The sequence below is a fragment of the Lissotriton helveticus genome, chromosome 2_1 (assembly GCF_964261635.1).
Source record: "Lissotriton helveticus chromosome 2_1, aLisHel1.1, whole genome shotgun sequence".
Classification (NCBI taxonomy): domain Eukaryota; kingdom Metazoa; phylum Chordata; class Amphibia; order Caudata; family Salamandridae; genus Lissotriton; species Lissotriton helveticus.
In genome coordinates this window covers 544845113-544870697 of record NC_136059.1, presented here as the reverse complement: position 1 = coordinate 544870697, position 25585 = coordinate 544845113, and the positions used below count along the sequence as shown (strand labels likewise).

Genomic DNA, 25585 nt, shown 5'->3' with positions numbered 1-25585 from the left:
GATGACTCCATGCCATTCCAGTTTGAACCCACCCATATGCAAATCAGCCTTGACCCTGTGCCTCATGGGAACAGTCCAGCCCGAACTGCCAAGCCATGTCTTTCCTGGACCGGAATGAAGCATCCTAGGACCGGTTTCTGGACATCAGCCGTCTTCAGCCAGGATAGCTTGACTCCAGTAGTGTGGAGAGCATGGGACTCACGTCTGAGCATACCCATCCCACTCTGGGCGACAAATGCAAAAACAACAATTGATGGACAAAATGCAGAACAAGGTCATACATTCACCCCAGTGATCTGGGCCTAAATCCATCGTTTTTTTGCACTCCACACCACCCCAGTTCAGACATGGCCATATGCAAATCAGCCTTGACCCTGTGCCTCATGGGAACAGTCCAGCCCAAACTGCCATATGGCTGGGTTCAAACTGGAATGGCGAGCAAAAAAACGATGGATTTAGTCCTAGATCTCTGTACTGGGGTGAATGTATGACATTGTTCTGCATTCTGTCCATCACCTGTTGTTTTTGCCATTTGTAATATGGCGCATGTGCACATGCCCAAAAAGAAAAAAAGTCATGTGTCTTCATGAGGTCACACGTGCATGCAAATTAGCAAGCACCTCTTCAACTTATGACGGTGTGAAATGTGCATTACTGAAGAGTCAGTGAGTATAAAATGCTTGTACTGTGAGTGTACTTTTCCTCCTGGGGCACCGAAGTAATCAGTGTACAAGTCGTAAAAAAGAAGTGGGGGCGACGCAGTCACCGGAAGTGACGCCACGACAGGAAGTGACGTCACAAAAGGTGCCGAGCTCCTTGTCCCAGAGAGGCCAAAGAGTGAAGTCCAGCTGTTTGGCAGGCAGTACGGTGTACCCCCATTAAAATAAGTGGGGGGGACGCAGTCCACCCACGTGGTACCCAGACTCGAGCCCTGGAAGTAATCCTGCCCCTAGTGCTCCAAACAAACACCTAGATTACACCAGGAAACACGAAAGACTCCCAATGCAATTGATACCTCCCAACCCCCCCTAACCCCCCCCCCCCATGTGTTAATTTGCATTTGTAAATCATTAGTCAGCATTTGGACAATGATTAGCAGGTGTCACTAACTAGTGTGCACCCACGGTGGTTAAAACCCAGCCATAAATTTGTAGCAGCCTTCAGAATGTGGTGTATCTCTGTCAGACCCCCCAGGATATAGCGGCATGGATTAGCAAATTTAGCGGCACAAAAATGGAAATTTAGCGGCACAAATATGGAAATTTAGCGGCAATTTTGCGGCATTTTATGTGGCCATTTTTCCTACAACAAACACAGATATCTTAGTATTTTTAGTTATTTAACAACATGAAGCTATGTATATTTGGTTTCTTTACAATGTAGACACTTTGGGGCAGATTTACAAGCCCCTTGCGCTGCTTTTACGCCGCCGTTGCGTCACTTTTGTGACGCAGCGGCGGCGCAAAAGATGCACCATGGTGCGGGGTATTTACAACGTGACGCCGGAGAGTACGGCCAGGGTGCGGAAAGTACGGCCCATGTGCGCAGATTCCGGCCCACCTGCGGATGTAAAGATACGACTCGCAAACGATCTTTGTAAATACTAAAAGTCATAAAGTTAGACCTTTTGTCTAAGATTACCTTTGGGAATCGGCCCATAAGTTTCTCATTGCTTAGATGGGTGTAATTTCTGATATTTATGTTTCCCTCGTCTTCATTGCTTGATTTGCTTGTGAGAAAGTGTCAATCATAATCGTTGAAATGTAACTCATAGTCACACTGAAAGTATGAAAATGTGACACATAGCAATCTGAAGCCTTGACAGTTATGCTGTTTTATTTGCGAATAGAGGCCACTATTATTTTGGCTCCAGCGCGTACTTTCTGTTCCAGAGGACACTGCTTGTTGGTGGTGCAGCAGATCGCAGAGTGTTGTCACGAAGGGAACGGTGGAAAACCACTCGAGAAAGTTTTAAATATTTTTGTTTGAGAAAATTCAACAAAAACAAGTGAATCCCAAAAAGAAATTGCTGCTCCTCAACAAAAGCGTAAAGATGAGATCGTTATTCTTTACCATTCAATGCTTGGTTTTAACATTAAATGCACCGCACAATTAATTGTTTAACAGAGAGGCTTTTAATTGGGCACCTGCAAAGAGAGGCACTGTGGCATAACAGACAGTACATCACTACTCAAGGCTCAAGAGGCGCTAAAAGGGTTTGTTTATTGAGTAGTTTACACAACGCCCCCGCCCCCTCGAGATCTCCCCCTCCACTGATTTATAACCTTGTGATAAGAATGCCGTTTGATGTTTGATTAATCTCTCTGAAACCTTGTAACGAGAAACATAACAGCCCTGTATATATTTCTCCTAAAACCATCAGGGAGTTAGCGGGTATTATATGTGCCTCGGAGATCAGCACCTCTCACCCTTTGTGAACATCACGAAGAAAGGAAGGAAGGCCTGTCGAAAGAGCCAGCACCTGGCCATCAGTGCCGGGAGATAAGAGCAGGCGCCCTTAGCTCGAGCCATCAGTGCAGAAACAGCAGGCGGCCTTAGCTCGAGCCATCAGTGCAGAAACAGCAGGCGGCCTTAGCTGGAGCCATCAGTGCAGAAACAGCAGGCGGCCTTAGCTTTGACCAATATGCAAACCAGCAGGCGGTGGTGACGGCTAATCAGCAGGCGGTGGTAACGGCTAACCAGCAGGCGGTGGTGACGGCCAGGCGATCACTTAAAGCAGACCCCCCAGGATACCAGGATATAGCGGCTTTTGTAAAAATGCCGCGATTTTTAGAAAAATGCCGATTTCGCGGGCATTTTTGTCAAAATCGCGGCATTTTTTCAAAATTGCCGATTTCGCGGCAAATCGCGAAATCGCGAAATCGCGATATCCTGGAGGGTCTGCTCTGTGTTCATAAAGGTGACTGGACGCAACTTTACGCATGCACCAAATCCCTGGTTGCTATAAATTGTAATTTGCTCATTTTCTGCTCCGTGTGATTTACTTCTTAGCAGTGGCGTAAAGAAACTTGAGGGGCCCCACTGCAGCCCCCACACCCCAGTCAGGAGCTCTCAGGCCAGGAGCCAGCTACCGGCACCTCCCCCCCCCCCCCCCCCCCCCAGCACAGGAGCTGGGGGGGGAGGCGGCGGCAGAGAGGCTGTAACACCCCTCCCTTAATAAATGTAATTTCTGATAAATAGTTGGGTACAGGTGCTTTCAGTTGGGTTCAGCGAGAAGTCTGCCCGATTTCACCAGGAACTTTTACATACAGACAAAAACGCTCAGACACCCTCTCACTATCGGTTTTGAAAGTGCTTAAAAAAAGTTGGTTCTTTTTCAAAATATTGTTTTTTTCCTTAGTATTCCGACCAATCCGCATTCTTCTCCCTTTCCACTGCCCCTTAGGACGCTCCCATGCACCCTGATTGTCGTATAATGTATTTTAACATTATATGCTAGCGTGATTGTTGGATCCCCTACTCTTGACGACAACGCAGGTCAGGGCTGCAGGGCGCATGCGCTCCATCAATCGAGCACTGAGCAGCAGGACAGCAGCTGCTTAACTCCACGGAACGAGCGGTGGCCCGGGGCAGCCAATGAGCCTCCAACCTCTCAGGCTGCCAATAGAGCAGAAGCGCCCCACAGGGGCAGTGCTTTCAAGGGGCCGGGAGGGACTATTGTCACTTCTTTCATTTGAAAGAGCGAGTACCTGCACTTCTCAGCACCGGACCAGCCATTTAATGGGAGAGTACCAGCACTCCCCAGAAGCAGACCGGGACTCTAAAAAGTGAGTGCCCACACTTCTAGATTTCCATTTAAAGTACTAGGCAAAGGATGTATCTGCACATAGTCCGGCTGCGGCACAATGTGGGCCTTTGTTTCCCTCCACACTAGATTCCTCTGTCCCTGAAGCTGCCTTTTTTGAGTGGACTCGCACACTTCCTGCCAACCATCACAGCAGCCCGTCAGCTCAGAGACAAGGACAGGGCGGTGTGAGGGACGTCACAAAGACCCCTGCGGCGCAGGGGGGTACCAAACTCCACAGGCCCGCCCCCTTCTATGGGGCCCCGTTATGCCAGTGAATATCTCTAAGATGCAGGAGGCTCGGACCCCTCGTCACATCCTACAGGGCGGCCCCGTCAGGTTGCTGGGCTGTATCTAAGGAGTGCGCCCTCTGGACCGCGAGAGATGGGGGTCTAAGCCCGCGGCACGGGGTTTTATACACTTCCCGAAGAGGCCACCATATCTCTGTCATTGCTGCTGGGTATTGGCCAAGAAGAAAAGATTATTGTTGAAAACAGTCGTTTTCGTATCCGTAAGTAAATGCCAGCTAATCCTTACCCCGGCAGTGTGTGAAAGCCGACAAAAAAAACAAAGAAATAGTATTTAGATAAAGAAATCAAAGACCTACACCCCACCCCCACCCCCTTTAAAATATGTAGTAGACATCCATCCCTGCTCATTCGGACGTGATCGTATTCATAGGCCAAGAGCGCACTCGGACTTGGCTATTATGTATTAACAATATGTGTTTAGGTTTTATTCCAATGACAAAAGTTCTATAAACAAAAAAAGTTTGCTTAATATTAATTTGGTCCGACATTAAACGGTGCCGTTTCTTATCCGTCTCCAGTTTTATACATTCGAGTCCAGTGTACTCCAATAGGCCTTCCCTGAAGCCGCCCCTGGGGTTTATCATCCATTCATGGTTCGGATGCTCATTTCCTCCTTCCGCAGTCAGCAACCCTTCGCGGATTCTGCAATGGCGGCAACATGTTCCTGAAAGCCCCCCATCCAAGGTCGATACAAGTGTGTTGCATAAAAAGCCTGGTGCGCAGACGAGCTTAGCTTCCAGTGATTGCCAAGGCAAAAAGATTACACTTCAAAGGAGGCAAGAAACGGAGGACCCAGCAGAAGGAGGGCCCGGAGGTGGTGGTAGTCCTGACTGCATCCAGGCAAAGGTCACAAGGCGCTGTGCATTACAGAAACACAGAGAATATCCTATTTGCAGCTGGTGTTTGAAGACCCTGCATTTTAGAGGCAGTCACTATGTAAAACTTACCATGCACCAATGTTGTTCTGCGCTGTGTTTGCTACTTTTTAAATAGGGGAAGGAGCATCGTGCTTTTTATTACAGCCATATTTAGCAATCAGAAGGGGGCGAGATCAGCTTACTCCAAATCTCAACACAAATCAGTAAAATGGGGCAAACATTTAATTGACTCCACTATCTCTGCAAAACATTACTAATGACTCATCCACAGTTCTGAAAACTCCGATTTGAAAACCTTTAAAAAGTCCTACGGGTAGTCCAGCTCTGAAATTAAAACCCCACAGCAAAGTTTAAACATTGTTTCACATGAAGTTTGTGCCAAGGATACAAATGGATACAGTTTTCAGCAAAATGAGTCAGACAATACAAAACAAGATAGGTGACTGTGGTTTGCGCCTCTTCGCCTCCTGCAGCTGCACAACAATAATAATAAACAGGCCAGTGGGAGCACAAGTTACCCCGCAGTGCCAACTACGCCAACTTGGGCGTCAAGAAGAGTCATTTCTAATACTGGTGGAACATTCTGCAGTTTGCTCCACATGCTTTGAGCACATCACAGCTCAATGCACACTGGGGTGGGTATGGAATTACAATACGTGCTGCGAGCCCTACTTCCCAAATTAAAGAAAATAACCAGTGAATAGGGGTGAGGAATGGCTGTGGTGGGAGGCGGAGAAGGGGAGACACCGCTCAGTGTCCTTATATTTAGTTTTGCCATCCCTAATGGAAATATAAGCAGACTCCTGCTACATCTTGGAAATGGGTCCCAATGTCCCTAGATTTTGCCTCTGTGTATACTTCTTTTAAATCACATTTCTTCATTAGTTTTTCAACCCAAAAAGTATAGCACAGAAAAACCAACAGCGTATTTTAGTACATTCCTCTGGGAACGACTTTCGTAACCGAAGTGTTGGTTCCCACTCCAATAACCCATGACTGAGACACAGGTTGAGTTTAAGGACTGGTAAAACATACCCATAGAACAACAAACAGGCACAACTGACTATTGCCTCGCCTGCAGCCAGCATAGAAGGAAGAGTCCCAACAAAGGGGACTAGTCATACCCATATACCAACATCCCTGGGGGTGGTGGGGGGTGGGGGAGGGGCTGTTCATGCAAACATCTGAAATAGTAAGAATAGAGAAAGAGGAAATGCATAAGGGAAAGAAACATAACAGGAGAGCAGCTGCATCTTCCGCTCCATAGAGACACGTGGCAGTCAACATTGAAGAAGGAGTGACATTTCGTCTGTCTGCATCCAGAGGGAAGTAATGCAGATCTACCAGTCAGCCATCAAACAGTGGGCGCTTCTTGGTATCCTATGGGGGCTATTGACTTCCTGCTTGCCTAGTTTATTTAATAAGAAACTTGTCAAAGGAGAAGTGTGGCTCACTGGTTAGAGGAGGCAGACCCTGAAGCAGAGGTCAGACCAGGGATCAATTCCCGACACGGCAGGGTCTTGAGCCTAAATGTCCACGGACTCGATAATTATTGCTTCGGTGCCTACTCGAATCACGGGTTCACACTCTGCAACTCTGGGCAATAGCTTGCTTAATCTCCACTACGACCCCCCCGCGGCGGGATGCCTGGCTTTCACCTTGGGGATGCCCAGTACGGTTTATCTCGCAGGGAAAAAGCCAGGACGGGTTCCCAAAGCAAGAGCCTTGAGACCTTGCAGTGAAAAGGCGCTATATAAGAACCGTTGACATTTACATTTACAAAAACGCCATTAAGCATCTGGCTCCACTAGAGACGATTTGGTGACCGGTTAGGTAGAAATACTACGGGGGGGGGGGGGGGGCGGGGGATACATGCAATGCAAAATAAAAAGCAATCTATGGTCCGAGTACCTAAAGAGGTAGTAGACAAGAGGGCTTATGGAATTCTCTGTAACAAATCTTCCAAAACTAGTCACGTATAATCATCTTAAAATGCCTTATGTTTCCAGAAGATGTGCATTGGTTGAGTTTCAACTAGATCTGCCAGGTTACCACTTCTTATTGTACTTCCACTTCATATGTTTACTAATACTGTCAAATGGCATTCATTGAAATATCTTGTTAGTGCCAATGGGGAAGATACTTCTTTCTAGTTGCCGATGGAATAGGTCAGTTCTCAGACTGGCATCAAGAATAGTCTTGACAAAAAAACTGTATTAGAGGGGGGTAATGCCAGCAGGTGCGGCCTATAAATGAAAGTGCTTCTTCAGACATTGCTTAGTTTAGGCTCTTATAAGACACCATACATGCACTCTGTCACTGATACTTGCATTCATACATCCATTTACTACCTCATTCTTACATTCACCCACTTACACAATAAAACACGCACTAACACCACCATAAGCGAAATTAGTTCAAATAATAAAAGTACAAAAATCATGCTGCCATCTGGATCTGACATATGTTTAATTGTATTTCTTATTGAAAACAAATCAGCCTGGGGGCGTCTTTACAATGGTATTGTACATAATGTACGGATGCTCTGAAGTTCTAGCCTGGCCGCCAGGTTTGAAACCATTGCCTTGGAATTGTAAGTCAGTACTACCCGCTATGACCAATGCCATTTCAATATGGTCACCTGGTTTATAAGCAGTGGCCATGTGGGATGTGATGCACTACAGAGTAAATGAGCGACAAGCATGTGGCCAGTTTTGAACCATCTGGGGGGGGGGGGAGGGGGTGGCAGGGGACTATAGTACGCTCTAAAAATGGATATAAAAAGAAAAGGAAATAAATGAAGGGGACTTATGAAAGAAAAAAAATGAAAACTAAAAAGGACTGGCCCAGTAGCCACGGCTCTGAGGTGAATGTGCGCTTTTGATGAGACAAACACGGTCATTCACAGGGCAATAGAGCCAATGGCGGAAGCGGGCTGACCAATTACTCCGTTATATGCAATCATGGAAGGAAGCATAGCATAAATGACACTCATACAAACCAATGGCAGAGGAGGGCTAATACAGGTCTATACAGTTCGGATGGGAACCCAAACCAAACTCTTCTCCTTTCCCGAAACTAAGCCTAGGCCTATAAAAAGGTGGAAACATCACAGTGGCTGACAATTATAAATACACTTTGCAACTCTAAAATTCCACTTTCTGATTTCATGAATACAGGTATGAAATTTAGAACCCCAATGCCTATTTTGTGACCTGATCTACATTTTAGTGTGCAAGATCACTTTTCTGGGGTAATTTCTGACAGTTTTTCGCACAGATCGGTGGATTGGGTCTTGTAATCTGCCACGGAGCTGCAGTTTCTCCTCAATCGCAGGAACTGACTGTATGGGAGGTTTTCTCTCAATGGCCGGGGGTGAAAGCTGTTGAAAGATAGCAGACTTTTTTGCTGTTGGTTTGAAGAACGTTCTTCAAACCAACGGCAAAAAACAGTCTGCTATCTGTGCGAAAAACTCACAGTCAGAAATTACCCCAGAAAAGTGATTAACTCTTGCAAAAAACGTGCCAGAAACCAACCGAGAGAGTCTTCACTTAAAAGTCACCCAAAACCTATTGACAACAGGACCACGTGTGTCACCACCTATAGTCCGATTACAAACCAAGTAAAGAAAATAATCAACCGGAACTGGAAAATCATAACATCTAACACCCTGACCTGGTCAAAACCAAGATTTGCCAACAAAAGGAGCAGAAACATCAAAGACCTACTGGTCCACACCAGACCACCACCTAAGAAAAAGAAAGAACAACCAGGATTATGGAATACCGCCCCAGTAACCGGACACTATCCGTGTGGCACATGCACTGCCTGCGCAACCACAGAACCTACAAAAGAACTGCAGTTACTCCCAAACTTCATGTGGAAGTTAAGAAGGCACACCAACTGCAATACCAGTCATGTCATCTATATGATCACCTGTCCTTGCGGCTTGAGGTACATAGGGATGACGTGCCGCAAAGCAAAACAACGACTCTGTGAGCACCGGAGCAATGTAAATTGCAAGAAAACTACAACCAAGATGTTATCCCACTCTAAAGAACTAGGTCACACAGTAGATGACCTTCACTGGGTAATCCTAGAGACTCTAGAAACAGTGGACCGTAATGCAGCAAAAATCCTTTTTGAGAAGGAACAACGCTGGGTCCATAGACTCAAAACTGATACCCTGGGCCTCAACGACTTCATTCCTTGGTTATCTCTAAACAGATAACCTCATCAAGGAAATCTCACTTTCTTAACACACCACTACTGAGAATTTTGATGTGCCCCTATCGCTAAGAAACCAAAATGGTCTAAAATAGGAGATAAAGGTCCTCTGGAGTAATCCCTATTTTCCCAAATGGACAATAGAATCAACGCAAATAACAGTCTGGTCTACATAAGATAAGCCCCTCATCATAGTTCACAACGGGTTAGCCATGTATCCTCAGGCTGCCCTAACTCTATTAATGTGGTAAACAATCATATCCTCTGATATTGAGGGGGCCAACCCATGCCCCCCCATCCCCCTCAACGATTAACAACCCCGAAAAACTGCACAAAAGCATTTTTCTACCCTATTCCTTTGTAATACCAAATAATAACTCTGAGTGCGCAACAAAATCCTTATAATTATCGAATCGAAAAACTTTATACATAGAACTCAACAAGCTCGAAGAACACCTCTTCTAATCCCCATGTATCAAGCATGCGCTATAGTATTCCTTCCATTGCTATGGTTTCTCAGTACAAAATAACCCGGAAATGACCATTCCTATGATTTCCGGGCGATGAAAGGCAGAGTCAGCACATGCTGCAGGGACGGAGTAGAAGGAGCCCAGGTATCGGAAGAGACTGCGTTTACTGCACACAACAGAACCGCAAGTAACAAACCCTCTTCTCTAAACCCCTTTTCCTTTTTAAAATTCCAACAGTGAGGCCTCTCTCGCCCTGCCTTATCCCCCGATGAAGCAATTGCTCGTTACAAAAAAGGTACGCTACGAATCCACACAGTTTAACTTTCAATATCGTACTCATTACGCACACAGTGATAATCTTGCCACGTGTCTTTGTAAAACACAACCAAATACAGACCCCGCATAATATTACCATAGATTAGAACAATATCGAAAAACAGAATTAAAATGCACAGTAAGGAGCACTATTGTAGAATGAAGAAATGTTCTAACTACACTCATGAACAATAATAAAACACCTGAGCACTGTATGTATGCAGCGTTATACACGCAATCCACGAGGCTTCTTTACCGAATACCACTAAGTTCTCACCATAGACCACGTAGTATATGAAGCAAGTCACAGCGAACTTTAGAACTATGGGCACATCACTACAGTATAATCTGAATCACCCCCAACCGCCGTAGCATGACAATGGGAGAGTTGACGCCAGAAATGAGTTTGGTTCATTGAAAAGCATTGCCATTTTCTAGTTCCTTTTCGAAATCACAAGATTTCGTAAGAGTACCTTTGTACTTAACTATACAGGGGCGGTTCTTCCATGGGGGCGTTTGGGCGCCGCCCCCCCTGCTTTCTCGCCGTGCGAGAAGGCAGAACAATGGTAGTTATCATATTATATAACTACCATTGTTTCTGCCTTCTCGCACGGCGAGAAAGCAGAACTTCCTGGATTATTTACTCGAGGGCAGGGGGGAGTGGCTTGGGGGAGTGGCTTGCCCATTGTTGTTAATACTGACTGTTTGGGCAGCCTGAGGCCGTCCAAACAGACAGTATTACCAACAGTGGGAAAGCCACTCCCCCAAGCCACTCCCCCCTGCCCTCTAGTAACTCTCCCTGTTTTCTCTGTATGCTGAGAAAATTACGTAGCCTGAGGCAGCCGGCCGCACCAATCAAGAACGAGGCGTGGAGAGGGAGGCTGCCTGCTGCGCCGCCTTCCTGATGACGTGCTGGTGCTGCCTGCAGGACTTGAAAGCGATGACGGCGGGAATCGGAACGAAGTCTCTGGAGTCTGCTGGACGGTAACTTATTTACATCACGCTGTGTTTTTGTGTTGCTAATACCTTTTGTACTGGCAAACGGGCATTTATTTTCCTTCTTGCTGATTTATAGCAGCCCTGACAGAAAACACTGATAAAGCAACATAACGCTCTGCCAATGCTTGTTAAACAATGCCTGGTTTCTAAAGGGACAATATCGCAGCTAAAAGTAATCTGCAGGTTGCTTTGGTTGTTTCCGCGGGGTCAGTCTAGGTTCGGGGTCCGGGATATGTTCCATTCTGATCTGACTACTGGCGTCCAGAAACTGGTGGTGTGAACTTGTGATTAGGATCTCCAAGCAAGGTATAACGTGTACTGATTACACTGTGCCGAATGGGGCTTTGTGAAGCTCTATCTGAAACTAGAAAGTGGCCTGTGTTTGTTAAGAAGTGCACGTGATCCGAGTGTTTTGTTCTAAGGTTGAAGTTGTCCAGTTCGAAGTTATTTTTGAATCCTGTGGTCGAGACTGAGGGGTGGGGAATGGAGTCTGGATACGTGCACTTAGAAATGGTGTGTACACTGAGCCGTAGTTGTCAATCAATCCTATGACAAAGCACTGGTGCTGTTGCATCACTGACTCAGAGTCGACATGGTGGGGTGGCTCAGTGAGTAAAACACATGATGTGAGTTGAAACAACACAGCCCACTCATCCTCATACTGTCCGTAAACTGTCTGTCATTAAATGAAATACTAGTTACCTCTCTTGCGGAAACGGATGCATTTGTCCAGGTAGAATGTGCAAAAGGAAGAGGTAGAATTCAGCACATGGGGAATGGAAGGGGTGGAATGACTCCCAGCACTAACGGAGGACAAGGGGAGTGACAGACCCTGTCTGTGCACTGGTGGAATAAGAGAGAAATCAGAGAGTATATGTTGAAGAAGATGAGTGGAAAACCAGAGAGTACAGTGCGACAAAGAGAGGTGATAAAAAAAAATCATAAGTAATAGAGACAATTCAACAGAGAGAAATGCAGCCTGAATTTGAATATGAATAGGCACTGAATTAAGACATTTGAATATGCACTGAATTAAGACATGTATGTCCTTCATGCGCAAATCTTCTTCACATAACTAATTCTTCCTGACCTTTGATGCACATTTCTGGTAGTAAATAATCAGCACATTGGGAAATTAATTTGATGGTTGATGGTAGATCCGATTTGTGGTGCACGCGCACCAATGTTATAATAGTAGAATAAAATGTGGTAATCTTCCTGCATACCTTAAGTGCGTCTAGTTACCATAATATATGAATACCCTGAATAACTTTGCCCTCTTTTGAACTTCCCAGTGGCTGATTCATGTTTGCGTTCTTTTATGCATTTGTCAGAGACAGCTTGAGTCGTTTTATAACGCAATGTATGCAGTTATCATGCCTCCTATTCTTTTCACCCAATCTATTCTGAGTTGATACTATATTCTTACCTTGAAACGTAGGATGTGTCCATTTTAATCTGTAAATTGCCCCCTTTCCATGCCTTATTTCTCTTGTTCAAGTCATACTTTTCGATTTATCACGCTCTCAGATTTCTCAGCAGTGTTAACACAGCATTATTTGTGTTTGCTATGATTGTAATGCTACTTTAAGAAAGCCTCACACCAATTGCGTGACACTTAATGCCCATTCTAAGTGTAGCCCATCATCAATTTAAATCTTACATTTTAATGTAATAACTGCACTGTCACAATTGCTTTATTAACCTTCCCGCTTTCTCAAATTTGCTTGAAAATGCATCCTTTGTCCACTCTTTTTTCAAAATTTTCTCAGAGGGTGAACCCCCCTTAGGTTGTTTGGGCTTGCTCGCTATGGTGCAGTATGAAGATCATTTTACGCCCTACCACTTTCAAATGTCACCAGCCGCCACTGTAACTATATATTTCCCATACCCAATCTCCCTGTATGTTTGTTTATTTTTATCCTATAGGTACAATGATGCCTACACTTCCCTTTGAATCAGGTTAATATACTTTATTCTTCACACTTTTTTTACGTTTTCACCCCCATTGGTCCTGACGAAAGCCTATCGACCTTCTGGCAACCCAAGGCTGAAACATGTTGACCTCTTTTTAATTTTTATATGAAGTGCGCTCGAATTCCTTATTAATTCTAAAGCTGCACGTTTACTCTTAACAATTGTCCGAATCCAGAATTATTAAAATTCCCTTTCTGGCTGTCCGGACATTTTAGAATCACCACCCTTCTCACTGTTCTATGATCACTACTGCCTTAAACCGAAGGTAAAACCTCCAGGTGGAGGGTGCACATACAAAAAACGACCCAATGATTACGCACGCACGTGTAAAGAAAAGCGAGGACTCAGTATATACCGCTAAGAGACATTTCCAACATACACGTGTATGAGGGTCAATTTTTGGGAGATACCAACTACCGACCTGCAAAACCTTGGTTTAAGCAGGACTAGTGATCCTTTCCCCCTTCTTGATCATGATATTTCACAACGGAGATTGAAAGGATACATACTCTGACTCCCCCCCTCCTCTTGATTATACACGTCTCGAAACAGAAGCAGAGCACTTTTCAAACCAATCAAGCACTGCAGAAATCAAAACTCTGACTTCCTCACCCAAAAACCTACTCAACCAACAAAGCTACCCCATGCACCAATTCTTCACCCTAGACTCGATCAAAACAACACATACACATCAAGATAACGAACACTGTCCTCCCTGTCTTTATGCAGCCTTCAGTACCAATCAGCAAGCAATGAATGACATCCTGGTAATTATTGTTTGCAGTTCCATTTAGTGCAAACTCAACCCAAAGGTATACAAGAGCTTTACATGAGCACCAGTTACATTACACAAGGACACGTTTATTTATTTATTTTTGGCATGCAGAGATGAAGTGATTTGCCCAAAATCAGTGTTCAGCTGTTGCATGGACTCGAACCAGGTTCCACAATTCTAAAGCAGGCAGATCCGGCCGTTAAGCCACACCCTCTCCGCAAACACCTCTATAATCACATCAAATAAAAGAGACATGCTTAATTCTCCAGGAATTCTCTCTCGTTATCTTCAACCAATGCAGCATACAATTCACAAATATAATAAGAATCAAACTGCAAGACAAGAAGGTCACTGGAAGAAAGGGTAGCAACCAGCTCGAAAATGGGCTCACTCTTCTCTGTCTGTATTTTGAGTGTCTACCTTAAATTAACTCCCACAAGATAAATTCCATCCTCTTCGTCAACAGCTTTAAAGAAGCCTAGATCTACATACAAGTTGCTCTCTAATTTGAAACTTGAAAATTTACACCACAACTCATCCCAAACATAAAATCACCAACACCTAGTCAGCATCATCTACTTCCAAATCTACAATACATGGAACATTCAAAAGGTAAGTTACCAATAGCACCTCATGTGTAGTATAAAACTGAACGGTCCCCAAGCAGAACAAGCAAACAGGCAATCTCTTCATTTGCTGGTGTCTCGTTTTCGATACTTAAGATACCAGGCAATGCTCTTAGAGATCTCCCAGAAGGTTCAACCATCAACACCACCTTGCACGTACAATCTAAACTTTCCGTTTCATTAAGACCTTCTTATCCTTCACAACATTTTTCCCTGATTGGGAGACTTTTTTGTATTGTTTTGTTACTTTACTCATAAAGGGGAGGGGTGCAGGGGTAAATCAACATCAACCGCCCATGTTTTTAGGAGACTAGATCAACAACAAAAAACTCAACCATATCTATAGACTAATTTCTGTTCAAACCAGCTACATTCCGGGATTTCAGTTATGGATACCATCTGTGCTGCTAGGAATAATGACTGTGTTAGCGGTTTAGAGCACAAGTCGCCATAGCTCATCTTGCAATTCAATGGACGTCTACCATTTGCAATAGTAGGAATATTCATTATATCACCTTCCAGTACATCATCTCCATTAGATGCAGCATTTCATTCCCCGTCCCCAAACTCAAGAGAAATGGACTAACTCCACGGAATTAAGCATTGTATTAAAACTAACATCGAAATACCCACTTTTCCCGAGGCTGGACTCAGAAGCCATTTATGTTTTTCAGAATTGACATGCAGACAGCAAATGAAGGAAGAATTTTGGATATTATACGAGAATAGATCAAGAGCCCTACGGGAGATGCCTCACTTAGAAGACAGGCGTCTGACACAGTGTCCTGGAGCGGGATAGGCTATGACGCAAGCGCCATGGCCACAAATGAGTTCTTGGGGATGCACTGGATTAAGGAGAGACATACACTAGACAAACACCTAAACAGTCTGATGGAGCAACTGGCGTGATCTTCGAGCTGGAGGTCGTTTCTAAGCTGCGCTTCCAGATCCACAGAGCAAACCCCACACTAGGGACATGTTGCTTTCTTCCCCATTTTAGGTCTCATCTCACAGCTTCGGTCGGCTCCTTGTAAAATCTGGCCTCAATTCTTCTGAGCTTCCAAGAACGGAAATAATTGTTTCAATCTGGACAGACGTAGAGACATAAAATACTGAGGCACATTGGCAGTGAGTTCACAGGCGTTGCCACAGAATCCTGGAGAAGTTCTCCATATTTGGAAGCCAGCGCTCTGAGCCGGGATCACTGAATCTTTTACTAGCGTACATTTCAGTCTCAAAAACAATCCAATTTGCTTTGTTTAAAACCCTTGCTTTTGCGCTTCCAACAGCTTTTTCTGCATCCTCCTTTCAATTGCCATTTTAAAATCAATTTGAGCTCAGTTTTGTTAAAGTTCTGTCCTGAAAGACTGCAATTGACCGAGTGGCGCGTAAAAACACATATGTATTTATGTGCAATATTTGACGAGTTCTAGTTCAAACTGCACTTATACACAGTCAACAGTTCCCTTACACTTTTCAGCAAGTTCACTCTTCTGGCCCTTGTGGTGCCTCGCAACACTGCTACAGATCTTTGGAACAAACGAGTGACACAAGAGAGTGCATCACGTTATTCAGTAAAGTAAGTTTTAATCTCATCAACATGTCGGAGACATTGGAGCACCACCAACATTCATCCAAACAAAGATTTTTCCCTCCAATTCCACAGTTTCTCCGACATGTTAGGGCAGCTGCTGTGCCAGGTCCAACAACCCCCCACCCCGATGCAGCCATGATAGTTCCTGGACACCAAAAGGGACCAGAGCCAAAACAAAAAAAATTATGGAACCAAATCAAAATCTTATAAAAAAAAAAAATTCAAAGGCTGCATATCTGGATTCTGATTAACAGAATTTGAATGAATTGTCATTAGAACCCTCACACGGACATTAATACTACAGTCAGTGGAGGAGCATCCATATTAGCGCCCCCCCCATACACACTTTTGTTTTGGCCGGCTACCTTGATAAGGCCAAACCACATGCGCAGTTCAAACTCTCCAACCGGGGTTGGAGAGCAGGCACAGGGCCCCAGTGCCTTTCAAAGCGCCGAGCCAGCCTGCACCAGCCAATCCAGACGCAGCTCTTAGCAGTGTCTGGATTGGATAGAGTGTAGTTTGCTTTGCTACTAAACAAAAAGCAAGAATCGCTTTCCTTGTTTTTATGAGGAGAAAATCTCAAAAGATCTTTAGTTATAAGGCTATTATATTGGTATCCAATATATTGGGTAAAGCGTAGAGTCTCAAACAGATTAACAAATTTACATCCGTACAGTATCTAAATCAAAGATTATGGTCAACAGGATACAATGAGGGCAGAGAAACAAAGGAATAGATTGTATCTCTTATTTTATTTATCTTTTTGAATTATATTGATAAAAACATAATCATATTTATTAAAAAAAACATTACATCATAAAACAATTCATAAGAAGAAAAAATGTGTCAAGAAAAAAGTTTGCTTTGCTACGTCACCTCGTGCTTAGAGGAGTCTGAGCCACGGACTGGAGAGTGCGAGGATGTGCTCCAAGGTAAGTGAGACTTTTATGTTTTTTTGCCTTTCTAACTCACACTCTGATGGACTGTGTGTTTATGTGTTGCTGTATTTATGATATTGTATGCGTGTGTTTGTGAGCTTCACTGTGTGCTGCACCATTTTTTTATGTCACCAACCGCCACTGCAGACAGTTCAGGGTCTCTGTGGAGTTTCGGCAGTACTATGTTTAAGGGTGCGACCATGGAACAAGTACAGAACATCCACAAACTCCTTCGATTTACAGGAACTCAAAAACATTTTGCTTGTCGCTTCTCACTTCTATAAATGGTAGCAATAAATGCTTCTGCTGCGTCAGAATAGAAAGGGAATATCACCATATTCCAAGGGCATGTAAGTGACAGTGCTTCACAGGCCCCTAAACATGAACACATTTTCCCCATAGAGACGAGAAAAATCCTTTCATACATTAGACCCACAGAGACGACCTAGAAACCACAAATTGCTGTTTTAGGTTTAACTGAATTTTATATCATGGCTGATACACATACCATTGCCTACAACCATCTGGTCGTCGAGGAGATCAAATAGATCAACTGCAACCCACCCACCCCACCCAGACCCGTTCCCAACATGTCCCCTAAAGTAGTCTGTGTATATCGATTTTAGCTCCCAAATCACAGTTTTAAATCTTCAACTACTTTAATGCATTGTTGGTCTAATACGCTCAATATGACACCCAATCAAAATTTCCTGGGTGCCGATCTCAAACATCATGCATACGATAAGGCCACCACCCTAAGCACCACATAACATGCCATGTCGTCCAAAGCTAAAGCCCTTTATAGTGCAGTCAGCGATTGACCGACTGTCCCACGATCTTATGGGAGGTGTCTCAACCACCCACCTCTTTTAGGTAGAGGTTATGGATATTGAAGGTGCTGGTCTAGGTTAACAGTTTCTCTATCACGCAGACCTCCAATATATGATCCAGTTCCTTGATGCCAGGTGCCCGTTAGTACAGCAGGATTGTGTACGTCTTTCAGGTGCGCAGTGGCTTTCCCTGTTAGAGACATACATTATAGAACATTGAACATTCACTGATGATGTTGCTGAGGTGATAATGTGCAGCGTTGATGAAGAGGATTCCTAAGCTACACGTGGTCCACAGAATCTGGACAGTGAACTAATGAGCTGAACCACACGAGTTGAGATTGATGGACTTGGCAGCAGGCAGGGAGTACCAGTGGATTTGCTTTTTAAAACTCATGAATGCACAAACAATTCTACTTCAGACAATATTGCACCTTTAGAGACTCTTGCAATTGAAGGGACACCCCTACTATTCTATTCTTAAGATTATTGAGTAGTTTGAGCGTTGTTTGCAGACATCCTCAAGCACCTGAACCAATAGGCAGTGGAAGTGAATATCCTCAACCTAGGCCAGTAGGAGGAAGTGGAGCGTAAAACATCCTCATTCTCCTGGACCATCAGAGGATGATGTAGGGTTGCAACTATACTCAATCACCTGGACCAGAAGGGGAAGAACGAGATGCAAACATCTTCATCTGCACCTGTAGGGGAGAGGGTGGACACAAATGCACACCCCGGAAAATCTAACAATACCTAACCTCCTCTAACTATTCATTCTACCAACCATTTACAAGAACTCGCATAGCACCCACTGATGACCACAGCTTACTGCTATGTTTATCTAGCATAGTGCAAAATAAAAAGAGCAAAATGCATGGAGTACATTCCTTGAGCGACCAAGCCCAACCCAATAGCCCAAAAAAGATATGAATGCACTGAAGGCAGCCAGTATATCCGATGCCAGGTTAAATATAAACAATGTAATAAGTTGGGGAGGACTAGATGGGGAGCAGTGTTGGTGCAGGTGGAGCAGGACACTGTAGACTATAAAAAGGATTACAACTTGTACCAGGAGTTACTGGTAGAAACCCTGGCTTTTGATAGACCCAGATATACACAAATGAGTTACGCTTTATGTATATGTGTGATGCATGTGCAACTAACACAATGGTTAGAAATATTTCTATTTAAACGTCATCACTTAAAACTGTCACAGTATTGTGCCACTGTCACAAAGGACTCCTCCTGACAGCCATCTCCTGTTATGCAACAATAAAAGGCAGCACACAGATCATCATCAGGTGACTCACTGCTAAGGAACACATCTCAGGAAAGCACCAATTAATGTTTTATGAAGAATCCACCTATCTATTAGGATCCATTGGCAATCTATGGAAATTGACATCAATGGTGCTTCCCATCAAGGTGCATCCGTGAGCAGTGAGATTGTTCCACCTTCTGAAACAATGACAGGCGTGGACTTGGTGTAAAGGGATAAACTGCCAAGTGTGGATCCAGCGATGACTGCTGGCATCACTTCTCGTTGGCGTTGTAGAAGCGGTGGCAATAGAAAAGTCTGCATTTTTTTTCTGGGCTCATCTCAGTTGTTTGGAATTCACATTCGATCATTTGGGAGTCAGAACTCCATCATTGGTTTACTGCTGGAGCAAGAAGCAATACAAGCTACTCTACAGCCGTTCCTTCTCCTACATCGCAGCCAAGACCTGGAACAACCTTCCACTCCAGCTTCGTGCAGGCCCCTCGCTGGCAGATTTCATAAAGACTCAAGAGCTGGCTGGCTCTTTGACGGAGACAGAGCACCCGGATTACCCCGGGGGTGACAATGTTGCGATATTCATTTTCTGTTTGATTAATATGGGAAAAAAGTGGAGCGAACCAACTAGGCCTGCTGAGATTACGACACGTAAATCTATGCAGCACGTGCATTTACTAGCTTGGCACAAACCTGCTTATAGAGCAACAGAGCTGTACCTAGCTGGAGGGCACAAGCACTAAGTGAAAGCAGATATGTGAAGAACTCAGTTGTGTACGATAAAGGGGGGTGTATGCTACATTCTAGCTGATGGCTCAAAAGAGCCAGGGAGGACCCCTACAGAAGTCTAATGACAATGTTTATTGAAGAGGTGCGTCTGTAGGTTAATTTATTACTTTTGACTTTCTGAACTTCAGTAATGTTGGTGCAAGCTTGTTGAGGGATTTTTTGCGAGATTTTCAGTACAAAGAGAGAGAATTGGTCCTGGTTTACTTGGTTGTGTATTTTATGGTCTCGCCACCCAGAGAGAGTACGCCTTCTGGTTTAGAAAGAACTATTGTGGTCTTAACAAGAATTTACCTGCTTACAGCCCACACATGGATTACCACTGGATGGCTTCATTTGTCGCTTAATTACTTGCTTGTTATTTAATGGCTTGCCTTCCTCTGCTGTGTCTCCCATGGACTCAATGTGCCATCCTTTTGATTGGCTGACTTGTATACTTCCACTGCTCACTTTTAAGGAACTACATGTTTCTTTTGGGCTAAGCACTCCTTGAGTTTGCATGCGTTTTCCAGTTATTTCCTTCATGTGCTTCTGAACCTCACACTTCAAGTTGCTCACTTGCACATGCTGCAGCATTGTGCCTTTTTTTGCCTCATGCTGTACAACATTGGCAAACAAAATGCTTGTTGCTAATGTTACACATCATTGGCAAAGCCAACAGCTCCAAAAAGTGAGATCTATTGGCTTTGCCAAAGCTTGCTTCATTTAAAGCCTGGTGATGCTTTACCACTTTGCGTTGCACAGCCACCTGAAGTAGTTAGCTTGATGGCAAACTGGTGTGCTGATCTTCAGCATTTTATAGGTGATGCAGCAGGTTTGGATGATACACTCAGAACAACGCCTCAGGGTGGGGGTGATGTGGCTGTATTTGTCCAGTCCTTTGACGAGTCAGGTGGCGACATGTAGGTAGACCTTCAGAGGAGCCAGTATGAAATCTGGGAAACTCCCCTCTAGATGGGAGAAGAGCAGGAGGTGGTCGCTTGATCGGAGGTGTCATTAGGGCAGGTTGGCTTCACAGCACACGGAGTATTATGAAGTATGTAGGGTCTTGGCATTGTGCATCCTGAAGACCTCAGTGTGGAGTGCTACGTGACTAGACGTCCCTGGAAAGCAAAAGTGCATGTCTTATGAGCTCCAGGTTAGGAAGCCTTTTCTGGTAGCAGTGTTTGTGAAACTGACTTAAGATGGTGCTTTAATCCAGTTTAATAGGAGAGAGAGGCAGTTCTTGGGTTGAATTATTTCCCTGACTACAGGTACGCTCAAAGCGAGTCCAGTCCCAAGGGCCAGCTCATGAATACCAAGCACGTTGCTGGGGACTTGGACTCTGGGGCACTTCAGATAGAGGTTGACTGTGACATTGATAGATGCTAGGTTCATAGGGTACTCCATAGGTAACTAACAGGTGCTGAGCTCTTGAGGTGCCCAAGTAGAAGATATGGCGTTGGATGAGAGTTAAGATTACTACTGAGAATCCAATGCCTGTTTCGAGGGAGTTTGTGACAACTTGATGGTCAACCTCTGGAACGCTGCCAAGAGCTACCTCAACAGTGAAAGAACAGAATATCTGCACTAGTCTTCGCCCACTGTTTAAAAAATAGATGTCATCCCTCTAGTTCTCTTTGGCTTCCTGATGTCGACCAAGAATCAACCACTTTTAAAAAGGGACCACTATTAAGTTGAACTTGGTGGCAAAATTGGTGACCATCATTCAACAACGCAGTGACAACTAACATTTGTACTGTTTTTAACAGTGACCAAAAGAGTACATTCAAAGGATGCGGTATGAACAAAATAGTCGAAAACAACAAAAAAGTATTTTTTTCTTTCAAAAGCTTTGATGTAGTTGTGGGCCCAGGGGGTGAGTGGGACTGAGGCATGACTGGCCAGTCTAATGTCTCACGTCAGATCCCCCAACGATCGCCATCAGCAGTCAGCATCCATCCACATGGCAACCACATGGTCCGAGGTCATAATGTTCGCCTTCAGCCAGTTTGTTCTCTTTCCTACACCTTTAATAAAAAATGGCAAAACCTACACGTCCCAGAAATCTATGTTGTGATAAACAAAAATTAAAAATAGCGAAGACTGGCGAAGATGACCAGTCACCGATGCCACCACCAGAGTTACCAGCAGGATCTGTGTCGCCAGGAACACAATTGCTCACTTTTAGGCTTTCATTTAACAAACCAATGCTTTCTGTGACTTACATTGTTTTGTCACTAAAATATGGCAAATCAATACAAACGAGATATCGAACACAGCTCTGGGAGGGTCAGATATGTGCCTCATTTTCAGGAAAATCAATTTTAGATCACATTCACTCGTTATAAATCGACATTTGGTTGATATCCAGAAAGTCTGGGATGTATCCTCCCCTCTGGTCCCTAGGGTGTACAGCCCCACAGTACAGGTGTATTTAAAGCAAGTTGCTGAAGGTCTTGAAGTTACGATGTCACTGTAATGGATTTTAGCTGGTTTTCTTGCTCACTGCACAGCTCCACACTGATTTAACGACGTTGCCAGAAAATGCACAATCCGCGAATTTTCCTGAGTGGGTAATTTATTTAGTAGCCCTGGGCGACTAATATTTATGTGGTTGCTGCCTTCCTTAAATGGACAGTTCAGAGCACAGTGGCATGTTCGGCAGGTAGCCTTAATCGGTTCAGGCTGCTAAAGCGTGTGCAGTAGATACGTCAATCCAGGCTACCTGCTCGTTGTCAGATGGAATCTAGGCATGGAGGACTTGGTGTGTCATGCTTGGAGAAATGTGCACCTTTAAGATGACACTACAACTTCTCTTGTTTGTGATTAACTGTGGCGGCCAGGGCCGTACAGAGGCTTTCATATTACAATACTTGGCCTTCTGCAGCCTCACATGGGGGGGTACAGTAAGGAGTGGTGCTACCACCAGCTGCTTTCATAAGGAAACGCACAGGCGAGATTTAGCTGAAAGGGGCAGCCATTGAAGTGAATTAGTACCCTGAGGAAGTGAGGCGTCTGTCAGCTGCCCCATAAATCAGAGCGTGAGCTGCTGACAGGCTCTCTCGTCGTGTAGGGTCGACAGGCAGGAGTTACTACAGCTCCATCTGGGGGGGCCGAGGCCAGACCGAAGAAACATGCGGAAAAGGCTGCTTGAGGGTAGGTGTTCCAAAGCACCAGGGCATCCCTTGCCAAGCCACCGCTGACGTCATGCACATGGTGGATGACGTCGGCGGAGGGGAGGGCACTTCCTCTCTAAGTAAGAAGGTGAATAACTGGCCACACAGACCGTGGGGGCCATGCGCGCCTCTACAGGCCCAGAGCTCGCCTCCGACCCACAAATGACAACACCCACCTACACCGAGTGTCAAACTCGCACGCCGATGGGGGACCGCGGCCACTGAGCGCGAGACTGAGGACTGCAGGCTGGCGCGAGGAAACCCTCCCCAGGGAGCAGGGAGTGCGCGGAAAGGAATGCCCCGCGCGGGGCCAAGCAGCAGCCCTGGCACGTCAACGCCGGGCGCACGAGGGATGCCCCATTCAGCGGCTGCCAAGACCCCAGCTGGCGCGGGCACCGGCAGCCCATCTGGGAGCTGGGCTCCTGCAGCCACGTCCCTGGCCGCGCACACGCCCCTCGGTGCAGACTCGCGGCCCGGCCGTGCACGCCCCTCGGTGCAGACTCGCGGCCCGGCCGTGCACGCCCACTCTGCTCCCAACTCGCCCTTCCTTTGAACTTTCCGTTGTTGGCAGCTGTGCAAAGAGGGTCCCGCCGCGTGCTCATCCTCTGGCACGGGCTAGGGGGGGAAGGGGAAGGAGGAGGGTAGGGGTGAATCTTGAGTCTAACACCCCCCCTCACCTCACCGGCCGACCACCTCAGCAGACAGGACTAACGGGGCATCTTCCAAGTACTGTTAGGAGAGGCGGCGAGAGGGACGCGCGCGGGGAGTCTCGGGGCTCCCAGGGGGCGGTCTCTCTTAATTAGGGACAGCTGGGGAGAGGGCAGGGGCGCAGCTGCGCGCGGGGCACTCACTTTCATTCAGGCAGCAGGGGGTCTGAGCCCCGAGCACACACCCCCCTCCCTGCAAAAAGAATCACACACCAAAGCAGACAGTGGCGAAGACGCTCAGTTGTGTGGATTCCACCGCGTCTGCCGTTGTCACTCCATCCATAGGAGTTATGGACCCGGCATCCGAACTACACACACAGTCCGTGCTCCCTCCGGTGCTGCCCAGCAGGGCACCGGGAGGAGATTGGGGGTCTCCTTTCTCTCTCAAAGATCCCCGAGAGCTGGGCAGACTTCAGGTCCGCTCCCTGAAGCCCCCGGCAGAGCCCCGCACCGCCCTGTATGAAGTCCCAACCAGAGACACCCAGTGCAGGTCTCACTTACCTCACGAAGCATCAAACTCCAGCTCCCAGCGCTGCCCCGGGACGTGTGGGGGGGACCAAGCCCGCTCCGACCCAAGGGGCGTCACATACATCCAGTGCGCGGTTCTGTCGTCCGGTCCCTTCTCCCCCGCGAGAGTCTCATCCACAACGCGCCTCTTCCACGCAGCCCTCCCCCACCAACCTGGTATGAGGGGCGCCAGGGCAGTCCGGTGAGCAACTGCTGGCCGCCTCTGCAGGCTGGGCAGGCCCCGGTCGTAACACCGCCCAGCAGGGAAACCCCTCCCAGACACCTCTCAGGGCGCCTGGAGTCTGGGCGCGAGTGGGCCGGGCTCGGGGCGTAGCTCCCCCCGCCCACCGCCGGCCCAGCAGGGAAACCCCTCCCAGACACCTCTCAGGGCGCCTGAGTCTGGGCGCGAGTGGGGCGGGCGTGGGGCGGAGCTCCCCCCGCCCACCGCCGGCCCAGCAGGGAAACCCCTCCCAGACACCTCTCAGGGCGCCTGAGTCTGGGCGCGAGTGGGACGGGCTTGGGGCGGAGCTCCCCCGCACACCGCCAGCCTCAGCAGCCCCAGGGACCGTCCCCGGGGGCGGGGTGAGGCTGAAAGGGGAGTTTCCTGCGGGAAATTTGACGCTGCCTGGTCTTTCCTGTAGCCGGTAGACAACAGGGCGAAAAGGGGGGCTTAGGGGACGAAAACTCCCGAGACTAAGAGGGTCACTTTCCCGTTTGTTTTCAAGACAGTCGAAATGGGTTTTGTGAGTGAGGGGACTACAATTGCAATTAAGTTCGTTCGGCGACAATGCAGGCTTCTTACTCTAAGCGAGACTTTAGTGAGGCAGACCAACGTGATGTGTTTTCAGTTCTTTCGATTCATTTTATTTATTTATGCGTTTTTATATAGCGCGGACTTTACCCGAAGGCGTCAGAGCGCTTCACAAAAGGATGGGCCTTGACGAAGTAGGACCTGGACCCCGCAGGATGCGTGTCTTTGCACAGCCTTGGGGTTATGCTGCGTGAGATGCATGGAATGACTGTGTTCAAGTTCGATACCTTAAGGCAGAAGAGGGATTCGTATGCGAGACAGTATTGCAATTGCGCGAGTTGACCCTCGGACCTGGGGATCTGGGTTCCAGTCTCGGTAACGACGACAACACTGTAGTGTTGCTGCAGCGGGGCGTACCACTGCAGCACACGCCCCCTCCCACTTGTTCCTGTGCATCCCCCCCTGGGACGTGCAGGGTCTTTGGTTTGCCCCTAACGTGAGCGCTGTTACGCTCCTTTCTGAATAAATAGCCCAGAGCCCTGGGCGTGGTCAGTAAGTAACTAGCCACCACCACAACTGCACGTGTCCCCGTGTCTCACTTACTCAGGCCTACACTGGGACACTACATTGGCGACGAGGGGGTCTGCCCCCCGCTCAT

General features: G+C 46.4%; 1 protein-coding gene across 1 annotated transcript in view; it reads right to left on the bottom strand.

The window, feature by feature from the left end:
* LHFPL2 (LHFPL tetraspan subfamily member 2) overlaps window positions 1-24419 on the bottom strand; it is a 390647-nt gene extending 366228 nt beyond the window's left edge. The window contains exon 1 of the mRNA XM_078675212.1: window positions 24171-24419. The gene's annotated coding sequence lies outside the window, so the exon portion shown is untranslated. The remainder of the gene's footprint in view (window positions 1-24170) is intronic.
* Window positions 24420-25585: the final 1166 nt, after the last annotated feature.